The sequence below is a fragment of the Sinocyclocheilus anshuiensis genome, unplaced genomic scaffold, assembly GCF_001515605.1.
Source record: "Sinocyclocheilus anshuiensis isolate Anshui unplaced genomic scaffold, SAMN03320099.WGS_v1.1 scaffold227, whole genome shotgun sequence".
In the NCBI taxonomy this organism is placed as follows: domain Eukaryota; kingdom Metazoa; phylum Chordata; class Actinopteri; order Cypriniformes; family Cyprinidae; genus Sinocyclocheilus; species Sinocyclocheilus anshuiensis.
In genome coordinates this window covers 9,368-20,755 of record NW_015549590.1, presented here as the reverse complement: position 1 = coordinate 20,755, position 11,388 = coordinate 9,368, and the positions used below count along the sequence as shown (strand labels likewise).

General features: G+C 36.1%; 1 protein-coding gene across 1 annotated transcript in view; it reads right to left on the bottom strand.

The window, feature by feature from the left end:
* The window catches only part of LOC107658040 (teneurin-2-like), a 645,835-nt gene extending 634,686 nt beyond the window's left edge, over positions 1–11,149 (bottom strand). The window contains exons 1-2 of the mRNA XM_016446429.1: positions 10,944–11,149; positions 9,865–10,180 (exon numbers count right to left, since the gene is read on the bottom strand). The gene's annotated coding sequence lies outside the window, so the exon portion shown is untranslated. The remainder of the gene's footprint in view (positions 1–9,864; positions 10,181–10,943) is intronic.
* Positions 11,150–11,388: the final 239 nt, after the last annotated feature.

The following is an 11,388-nucleotide window of genomic DNA, read 5'->3' as shown; positions in this document are numbered from 1 at the left end:
GAGACGCGCAGTTGCTGCGTTATTCATTCAAAATATTAGAGAAATATAGAAGCTCAATGCGGAGAAGATCTTGAATGGGTTAAAAACGAAACCAAGCCATTCACACAGAATGCATATTCAGTGCATTTTTTTAGACGGACAAATATGACTGCTGCACTCGCGTCTCACAGAAGAGATGAATAGAAAGCCATGCAAAGTTAAAACAGTTTAAACTTTTAGAAAACACGTCATGAATTTGTGGAGGTTTATTCCTTTTCACTGCGTCTCATATGTTTTTAAATGCAGTCTGTGTGAATGGCGCTTCGGCTCTTTGGATTAAGCAATGCATAAATACATGATGCTGTTTTGTTCATAATTGTTTATGCAATTTATGAAATTATATTTGATTTTTATGAGTTAATTTAGACGTAATGCATGTTTTTATAGTTACTTGCTAAATGCGCTGCATTATTTTGCTCATTGCGCCCTCCTGTGGCCTCGGGAGACAATTAGACCTATACAATAAAGACTTTAATCTGCATATAAAATATTAGAAATGAGATATTTGTTTAATTTTTATTGTGTTTGGTTGTTAAAACAAAAAACATTTGTTGTTTGTCTCAATAAATTGTGTTGATTATAAATACAGTGGTTAAATTTAAACAATTTTTTCTATTGCTTTTTGTTTTAAAAAAAGATTATAAAAAATGTCAATAATTATCGATACCGAACGATATGAAACATTATTTTGTTGATAATTTTTTTAGCTATATCGCCCAGCCCTACTGTCCGATCTAATCAGCAGCATCCATATCATCATGTACACCAGCAACAGTGCAGCAAAATGCAACCAGCCAGTTGTTACTGGCCCCAAAAAAGACAGCACCGAAATGGTTCTCTAAAGCCATGTACACGGGCGCCGCGTCGCATATTGAAAGAGAAATCCCAATCTCAATTCAGAGACCAATTCAGCAGTATAAATATTGATCTTCTCGCTATCTCTCATTGGATTAGTCGCCACAGGTCCATATTTCTATTTGTGTGGGACTGTTTGCAAGGCTGGCCAGACTGCAGCCAATGCACTAAAGTCCATTCAACATATAAACAAATACATCAGAGCTCTGTTTAAGCCAGCGCATGGGAACCAGCTCCTGCTGCAGTGTCATACTGCCACCTACTGCTGAAAACACTGACCGTGTGTCATCACCACTCCAGATCAAAGCTTGGTTGCTTTGCCTCTCAAGTGATGATAGTGTTTAAATATTAAATGAAAAGGAGGATGTGCCGATGAGGTTAAGCCATTCAATTAGACATAATTGTTTAATGATACGTTGGGGTGATCATCTTTTGGCTTCATCCAAAAGGCTTTTAAAAGATCATTATGGATCTTCTTTTCTTTATCACATAAACTGTATATTTAATATGTGCTTATTGATATTTTCAGGGATAATAAAGCTAATCTTAATGTATTTTCTTTCTAAAACTGCTCATTAGATGCAATACCAGGCCTTAAAGGGATAGTTCACCCAAATTATAATTTACTCAGCTTACTCGACAGTTGCTCGTAGCCAGACTTCCGAGGTATTTTTTCTACATTATGGAAGTCAATGGGGACCAACAACTGTTAGGTTACTAACATTCTTCAAAATATCTTTCTTTGTGTTCAATAGAAGAAACCAACTCATACATGTTTAGAACTTGAGGGTGAGTAAATGACAGTTTTAATTTTTATCCCTTTAAGTAATGAGAAGCCTGAATAGCGCATCATTAACCAGCACAACACAAGAATCTTATTGGTATTTTTTAAGTTCGTCATTCATTTGTGGTGATATTCTAGACATTCATTTTACTTCTACCACTGTGAAAATAATAGGAAGGTGTACTATTACCAATTTAAAATTGCACCATCATATGCCATTCTCAGCATCTCTCCTGCCGGAGAATGCTGTCGGAGTGTAAGCGGTGATTGGGCCTTTTCCCGAAGGGTCAGGTGAAAGCGGTGGTTTGGAGCTGAGATTGACTCTGGGAGCAGTGAGACAGTCGGTCCTGCTCTTTTCTCATAGATAATGAATCAGACAGTGGGCTGCTAGACTGTGTTTATGGCCGTTCAGAGGCATAAAGCGGGACATGGGGAATTCATATTCGCATATACCAGCCTGTGACACGCACAGAAATGACAGGGAGCGGCACGAAAGCAGTGCGCCTGGTGACTCGCACCTAAACTCGGGGGTAGAGGAGGATCAGGGATAGCAAATCGATTCAGCGCTCGCCATCCCCGACCACCAAAGTCATTTTGGCTGCAGTAAAAGGAAATTCTATTACCAGTGACAAGTTTGTTTCATTTGCTCTATTGCTTTCATAGCCCAGACATTGACAATGTTGATGGTTTTTCAAATAAAATCATTTTATGTCAAGGCCATGGTTCTATATTATCTGCAGACCTGTCTAAATTGCTGTCTTCTTCTTATAGAGGTTTTGACACTAAAAATGCCACGGTCTGATTGATATCTCCCAAGATCTCTCCTGATGGAGTTATAACCTCCGGACTAATAAATGTCTGACCCCACGTGACCAGAAGCAAAGAACAGACTGGAAGGTCAATGTATTCTCGCCTTCAAAAGTTTGGACATAACCAACTTGTCATTAATTACATTTTTGAATGATAGTGAAGTCATCAAACAATTACATTTTCTACTACCTAAATACCATTTACACTACCTAAATATCATTTAAAAAGCCATTCATGTATGCTGGACACTTGTTGACTGTTTTGCCTCCATTATCCAGTCCATTTAATAAACGAAATAAAATAAAATAGACTAATTTATATGTATCTGCACAAATAATTTAGAATTTAGGCATAAATCTTCAGATAAAAAGGTTTTTAAAAAAATTCACACACACATTTTAGATATCATAAAATAGGAACTACTTAAATACTGTTGCGCTTTGGGCGTCCCAAGTTCATGTCCCGTCTCAGACCTTTCTCGATCCCGTTCCCCCTCTTTAATTTAAAAAGGCCAAAAATAAATCTTAAATTTAAAAAAAAAAACAATACTCCATGCTGGGCATTTATTGACTGCTTTGCCTTTATTATCCAAAACAAAACAGGCAAAACTCTTTAGATCAAAAAAATAAATGAAGAGTTCATTTGCAAAAACAGATAACTCAGATAATTTTCAAAAATCATGTTTTTTCATTGTGCATTTCAATTAATCTCAATCAAACTGCAGTTGGGTTATTTTGATTAGGTTTAAAAAACAACTAAAAAATAGAGCTAACTAACAATAAAAACACGATAACATAATAAAAAAAACATGATTTTTGAAAATTAAAAAAAACGGAGTAATCGGTTTTTGCAAATAAACTCTTCAAATAAGTAAAATAAATATCAGACAGGACATGCAATTCACTTTTCATAAAATTTCTGTCCCTTTGGCTCCTAATGCTTGAAATTACCCCCTTTATGAAGACCAAGATGCCTTTTGTATACAGTGTAAACCCTGTTTGAGTTATCTGCTGTTAAAGCCCATCTAGCTCTTTAGAGAAGCACACACAAAGAGAGGACAAAGACAAAACAAGCCTGTGCAAACAGACATCCACAATTGAGAATGCTAGGTACATAGGCATGATCCGGCTCTGATCCAGCACCTCAGACTGACATGATCCCCAGTAATGACAAATCTCTCATTGAGAGGCTGCAGGGCCCACCACAGAGCTCTCTCACACACGCATACATCCTTAAATAAAACTTCATGTTTCAAAAGCTCAAGCTGCATGGCCAAATAAAACACCACGTGGCAGTCAACCGTACAATAGCATTCTGAGATCTCTCACACCTGAATGCGCATTGCACAACACACCATATTACAGCCTTACAGAGAGATGTAGGGCAATAATAATATTGCTACAGATCTTTATGTCTGACATTTAGTGTTTTCACATTGAAGCTATAATACAGTGGGTACGGAAAGTATTCAGACCCCCTTAAATTAGCAAATGGCTGCAATATAAGAAAGAGTGAAAAATTTAAGGGGGTCTGAATACTTTCCGTACCCACTGTACATCACTGCAGCATTATTTTAAAACTAATCAGTTTAAGATTTGTCATCACACAGCCTAATAGTGGAACCATTCACAAAATTGCTGATTAAACACTATATACTGTATATGAAGGTAATTTTGACTGCGTGTATGGACCAGGCATCATCATTAAAAGAAATACAATTGTAACAGACCGAGTAGCTATTGAAAATAAGACCTTTCAACATGCCTCGCTCATTAGCGGTGCATAAAGTACTTCAGACAATCTCACAGAGTGCAATAAAAAGGCTGCATCCTGCCTCCGGCGACCGTTTTCCACAAAGACCCACATATACGATTAAAACTTTTATACATTTTAAAGTTTTCGCTTGATATTTACGCTGTGGGGAAAAAGCAAACTCCTGGGATAAGACAATTTGGTGAGACACATTAATTGCACCGATGATTATCAGGCAAGATCTACTCTTGCTTCATATTTATAGTTATGTCCACTTTTCATTATGGTGTTCATTACTGGGTATAAATAATGTGCATAAATGTGCCTGCACCCTTCGACACACTCTATAATATTGCCAAGCAATATCCATCTTGTCTGAGGTTATCAGACATTACCTTACTGAATTATGTCTATTAGTTGCTTTGCAGCTTGCCTTGCCATCAGCCTCTTTCTGCAGCCATGACAGCATTAACTTTTAGCTTTATTGCATCTTCTTTACCCAACATACACCATTAATCTGCTTAATGACTACCATGACCCCTTTCATCCAATTTCATAAAATAAAACATATTAATAAAACGCATTAAAGCTCCTATTGTACAGGATCTTCTAATAAATCAGAGAGCACTTTTCAAGGAAATGGCTGCATATAGGGGCCACTGGTTACCTTATTTATTTAATGTTAAGAGGGATTTTGTGCATTTGCACACAAAAATTAAATCAGAGGATATTAGATATTTTTAAAATGAAAGGAATTGCTTTAAAGATTGACAGAAGCCTTCTCACTTGTGATAAAAACATGACTTTTTTTAATGTTGTCCATCAAGACATCCATGTCCTTTTTTAATGTTGTCCATCAAGGCATCCATGTCCTGTTGGACACATAGGCTACACATTTGCTGCAAAAAGTTGACTGAAACATTTCTCTTTATCAAAAAAATCTTTTGAGAACTATTTGTGCACATATAAACTGATCCCAAATTGCTTTACAAAACATACATATTCTAAAAATGTAGAAAATAGGAATAATGAAGTGTCTGAATGCCTCCACCTCCTGTTGTCTTCTCGCATCAAAGCCTAAAGACATTTGTTTAGAACTGTTTTAGCCTGTAAATGGTGCTTGATCTGTGCATATTTCTCTCCTGATTCAGAGAAGATTACTTTTTCACTGGAGAAAGCATTATTATGGATAGAGGACTCATATTTTAGTTGGAAGCAACAAGTTTGACACGCACAGAAATGTCTTGACAGATTTACCAACTTGCAGCTTTTTCGCTTCAGAGGACGTTATTTGATGGACTGGAGTGGTTTGAATTACTTGTGGATTATTGTGATTTTTTTCAATCAGCTGTTTGGACTCATTCTGACCTGATGGTAAGTACATTTTCACCAACTGTTTTCATTTTTGGATGAAAATAAAAAAATGGCTGCCCACTGCTGCAGGTGTGTGTTTACAGTGTGTGCGTGTATGTGTTTGTTCACTACTAACTGCTGTGTGTGTGCACTTGGATGGGTGAAATGCAGAGCACAAATTCCAAGTATGGGACACCATAATTGGCCACACATCACATCCATTACTTTCCTTTCCTAAAGTCTCCATTCCAATCACTGTACTTCCTTGTGGCCTTGCTGTGTGCATAATTATGTGATCTGATTAATAAGAACACGAGAGAACTGAAACCTGCCATATGCACGCTTTAAAATACACTTTATGATCTACAAACCTGGCAAGTGCTGAGATCAGGAGTTATGGTGTTCACTGCCCTGGGTCTAAGGCCTTTGAAATCATCTACAGACAGGAAAGACTAATCCCTTTGATCAGGGCCTGCCTGACACCTTGTCATAATTAGTCCTGAGGTCCAAAACACTGGGCAAAGACTTAATTAAACTAACATTACACATTGTGCATTCATAAATCTGAAGTTTTCAGTGACAGTAAAGCAAGTGGTTAAGACAAATCCTATTGACTAAATATTTTAGCTACCACTCACAATAATTTAGATTTCAATAGAGCCTGAGTGAAAAAGAAATAAGACACTTCTCAAACAGCTCTGTGCAGGGGCAAAGGGAAACACACTCTGCATCGTGAAACAATCGTGACTATTTCTGTGATCGCAGAGGCTCCTAATCGGTGGTCCTTGTGTCGTACAATGAGAGAGGTTCAAAGACGGCCATTGTCATGGTTTTGCAACCAAAGATAGCTTACAATAATTTCCTGACAGTGTCAGAAATTCAGCACACACATACTGACCAGCCAATAAAAATGTGACATGAAATCAACGCGACATGGCGCTAAAACAACTGCTTACCTCAAGCTCTTATTCCTTCCTCTTTCGCCACTACCACTTTTTTTCAGCACACATAAAAACTACAACTGACAAAGTGTGATTCATCATGCTGTTTTTGTTTACCATAGCGCATACGTTTTAGTCTTCTATAGAAACATGCGTCGTAGCGTACGAGTCAATAGGTGTCATCATCGTACAGTCTACATGCATGTCGTACCCAAGTTTATTAGATCCATGTCGCACAGTGTGATCTGCAATGATCTTATAGGATTGCTAAAATCATGCAGTGTGTAGAAGGCTTTATTTAACAGGGGTCAGGACAAGGGGTGGACAGCTATGGGATGGGAGCGACAAGGTATCAGCAATATTTCTAACAAAGGCAATGAATCAAAGAACCACCAGCTATTAAAAGCTTTTTCACTTGAAAACCCTCCCAAAAAGACATTAAATAAATAAATAAAATATTCATGCGATAATCTTCATTTAAAAAAAAAAAAAACATTTTAGACAAATATGGCGATAACCACATGAAAACATTACAAATGAAAACCTCTTAAAGAACTAATAATCTTTTAAAAGATCCTTACACTGTGCTTTTATGCTCCATACACACTGCAAAATCATATTCACTCATTTCAAAATAACAGAATCTACCCAAATAGACCCCATTAACATGAGCCAACTCAATTGGCCTCTCATAAATTAACCATACATCAAATACAGCAATCAATTAGAATACCATGAATATTCAAACTGTACTGCCACCCACTCTAATATCTATATTCAAAGAGGAGTAAATACCTTTTAAAATTTCACAGGGGATCAGAGGAAATAAATCGCTATGCATTGCATCCAGTTCCAGGCACGTTGGCTGGTGTTGATTTTAATGTCAAAGCCTCTTCGCCATCAAGAGCAGTGCTTGAGATCATTACCTGGCCATGATAGACGAGAGGCAGAGCACACCTGCCACACGCCTCAGTCACCCATCCACCTGCTAACGCAAGCCTCTAAGGGACAGTGGATCAGAGCAGAGCTCCTCAACTGGTGACACTGTGCACTCTTCTGAAAGGGTCACGGATAAACAAATGCAAATAATAAAATGCTACCAATTATATAATCGTGCACAGTTAAAATGCATGAGTTTATCTTTAACTTAAAAGGAAGACAGAAGCATTTCACTTATCGATTGATGTGGATGAGCATCTAAAGGCCAATCAAACTGTACGATGATATTTTGCCATTAATTTATTTTCTTGGTGAAAAGCTAGCTAAAAGAAACTAACACGGAACAAGATTCTTAGCATTGCCTCATGTATTAGCCTTTGAAAAATAAAAACTATACAAGGTAAAATTGTATTTATTTAGCTTTGTTTTGTTTTTAAGTGTGCAAAAATGCCCCAAAAAATTAAATAATTTTAATTTAAAATGTATTAATGTTAATAAAATAAAATCATTTAAGTGCTTCTGTCATTCCTATCACTATCATATCAATAAATACAAAAATTAATAATATTTTAAAATAATAATAATTATTAATCATTTCTGTAAGTGCTTTCTGCATTCCTATTACTATTCTATTAATATTTTTTTATACATTTTAATAAAAATGTATAAAAAATGAATATATTAATAAAAAACAAGTGCAAAATAGATGGTAAATAAATAGTTCATAAACCGTTTTTAAGTGCTTCCAGAATTCCTATCACTATCCTATCAATCAAGGCAGACTTGTTAAATGAATAAATGAATAAATAGTCTTAAAGTGTTTCCGACATCCATATCACTACCCTATTAATAAAGGCAAAGTGCCAAAAAAAGCAAACACCTTTGGCATTCCTATCAATAAAGGCAAAAATGGCAAATAAATAGTTTTTAAGTGCTTCCAGCATTCCAGTCACTATCCTACTGACAAATTAATAAATTAATCCAAATATTTGTAAATATTTATTTTAATATATATCACTTATTTTTCTATATTGAACAATTTTGGAACTCTGTAGGGTTACCCAAAGTTGAGTTATCCAAAGAAAAGACATCCTGACTTTGATCGTCCTCTCAGCTCATGATAAATAGTCCTCCTTAATGAGTGAAACCATTTTTTGATGTTACATATATGATTAACACCAGGGGCTCGATTTGGCTAGGTGTCGCAATTTGCCATGGACTAGTAATGTATTTGAGGCATGTGGTCACTGCTGATGAGAGGGAGACAGATTAAGCCTGTTAAAATAATTAACATAAAAAAGCGAATGACATTAAAAGCAAAAGACATTCCAGCACTCCTTTTACCCTTGACATTCCCTCAGTGAGGCGCAAGATGAGTTGCAAAAGGATTTAATTTGAGAAATTACAAAACAGCAGGACTCAGGAGCCCCACAGGTAGCGCAGACTGAATCTCTCCCTTGACAATTTAAAACATAGACATTGAACAAAGAGGGTGTGAAGCTTGAAGGGATATAATTCTGTCTTGCACTATGCCTACAATGGGATTTGGTTCAGCATTCTATTTGGCCTCCTGTGGAGGGGTTTCGAACGGAAGGACAACACCATGTGCCTTTGCAAAAAATCTGAATCTTATTTCACACAAGGATCGGCCCTCATCAACACATCAAAGACTCCTTACTGCATTAGCATTTGACTGAAGTGAGCTTGAGCTTCTGCTACACTACACGGACCCAAACAAATGATCACCAGCTAATGGCCCCAGCTAGACAGCCAAACACATGAAACCGTGCAGAAAAGCCTCAAGCCAATAGTTAATAAAACGCTGAATGTTCTGATATAAATCTGGCAATTAGGCAGAATCTCAGACCTTATTGCCAACAAATCCAAAGGAACGCAAATATTTCATTCTATAACACCTCAAAGAATAATATTTCCATCATGTTTTAGTGCCATTTTTACACACAACTGAGATATTTATTTATGCCATATTCTGACTTCCGTAAGTAAGCAAGCCATCCTTGTTTGGAAAGCTTGTTTGGAAACAATTGTTATGATTATTGCTATTACATTTGATGCTGATAGAGCACAGAAATTAAATACTTCAGCTTTAAGGACAATCCAATTACCTTGTTAGAAAAATAAATAACCTACTGGAACATACTCTTGACAACCTGATAACTGTATTTAATTTAATTCACATATTTGTAGGATAAACACTCAAAACCTTCAAATGGATGAAATATATTACTAACTGACTTCCACTGTGTATTACATACAGTTTTTTTTTTTTTGCTATGCAACGCACAGTGTCATCTTTTTTATATAATACATCACAATTGTGTTGACATGGGGAAAACTACTTGACCGTATAAAAAATGTAAGTTCACTTACTTTTGAGTTTCTCTGACTGATCCATGCAGAACAATCTGGTGTGATGTTTCAGGCATGTGCTGTCTTGGCTCGGTGCACCCATGTCAATACTTTCGCTTTATTAGCATTATTGAGTCTCAGTTCCTACACTGGTCAAATCGATTCCTCCACGTATCTATTTGAATGACTGAGAAATAAATCGAACCACGGCCTCTGCCTCCTAATGAGACTGGTAACAGGTGTCAGAAGGATTCAAGAGCCTTATGTTTTATTTGTAGTGAGCACAATGGTAGGCTACTGTTGCACACCTAACCCAATAGTAACCAGTAGGATACACCTGCAGAAACAGGGAAGGAAGAAAATGTTTTCATTTTTTACCGAAACCACATACAAACCATAGACTTATACCCTTATTCCTACCCTTGTTAACAAGTTAGCGAATACCAAAACCATGAAGGGAAAGGAAAAAATATATTTCAAATTAATTAAAATATTAAAAAGACAAAGGCACTTTAACTAGACGTACTAAATAAATTACAACTGAAGTAAAAAATATAACGTGTATAGACATATTTAAGAAAGAAACTAATAAAAAAAAATCACAAAAATAAGCAACAACATTACTAAAACTTTTACTAATATGATTTAAAAAAAAAACAATAATAAAAATAAAAACTAAGTCAATTTATATATATATATAATGAAAAAAAACTCTAAAACGATACATCACAAATATTTACAGTTGGAATAATTAGGCTTAACATTACTCCAGACAAACGCCAACATAAACACAACGTCAGTGCTACACCTAAATAAAACTAGTACGCATTTCTGAATGATAATAATCAATTTTGCAGACGAAATCAGACCTAAATGTGACATTTTTCCAGATTTGGCTAACTTCGTGAGACAGCCAAGTAAACACATACATGTAGTTAGCGTTACATATTTACAAAAAGACAGGCAGCGAAACGATTTGTTTAAAGGTTGGTGATGAATATCCTTCAATTAGATTTAACGGACCATTCTGAATTCAGTAAACTGGTTTTAAATGTTGAGATATAATCCAAAAAATTGATACCACTTTGCTAACAGCTCACCTAAAAGCAGGTGCAAACCTCGAAAAGTCCCGGATGCAAAACTGCGCGAGAACGAATGCGTGTTTTTGATCAACTCTTTTAAGTAGACGAATCATTCGTTCGCTTCCATACTCTTAAATTTGGAATAGCTTATATAGCATGATACTATTTCTGTCAAACATGAGTACTGTGCTAGTATATTATGCTAAATTGAAGTAAACGAACGATTCTTTCACTTAAATTATTTGTTCAAAAACACTGATTCACTCCGAATTCAAAGTAACCATAGCACGAGCAAATAACATTCGACCGCGGGCTGTCAAAGAAACAGCTCATTGGTTGGATCCAGTTAACGAATACGCCCCTTCACTAAATGATTCACTGTTATGAGTCCTTGAACGAATCTGTTGAGTAAATAAATACGCCAGTGACTTGTCGCCACCTACCGGCGTAAAGATGTAGCCAA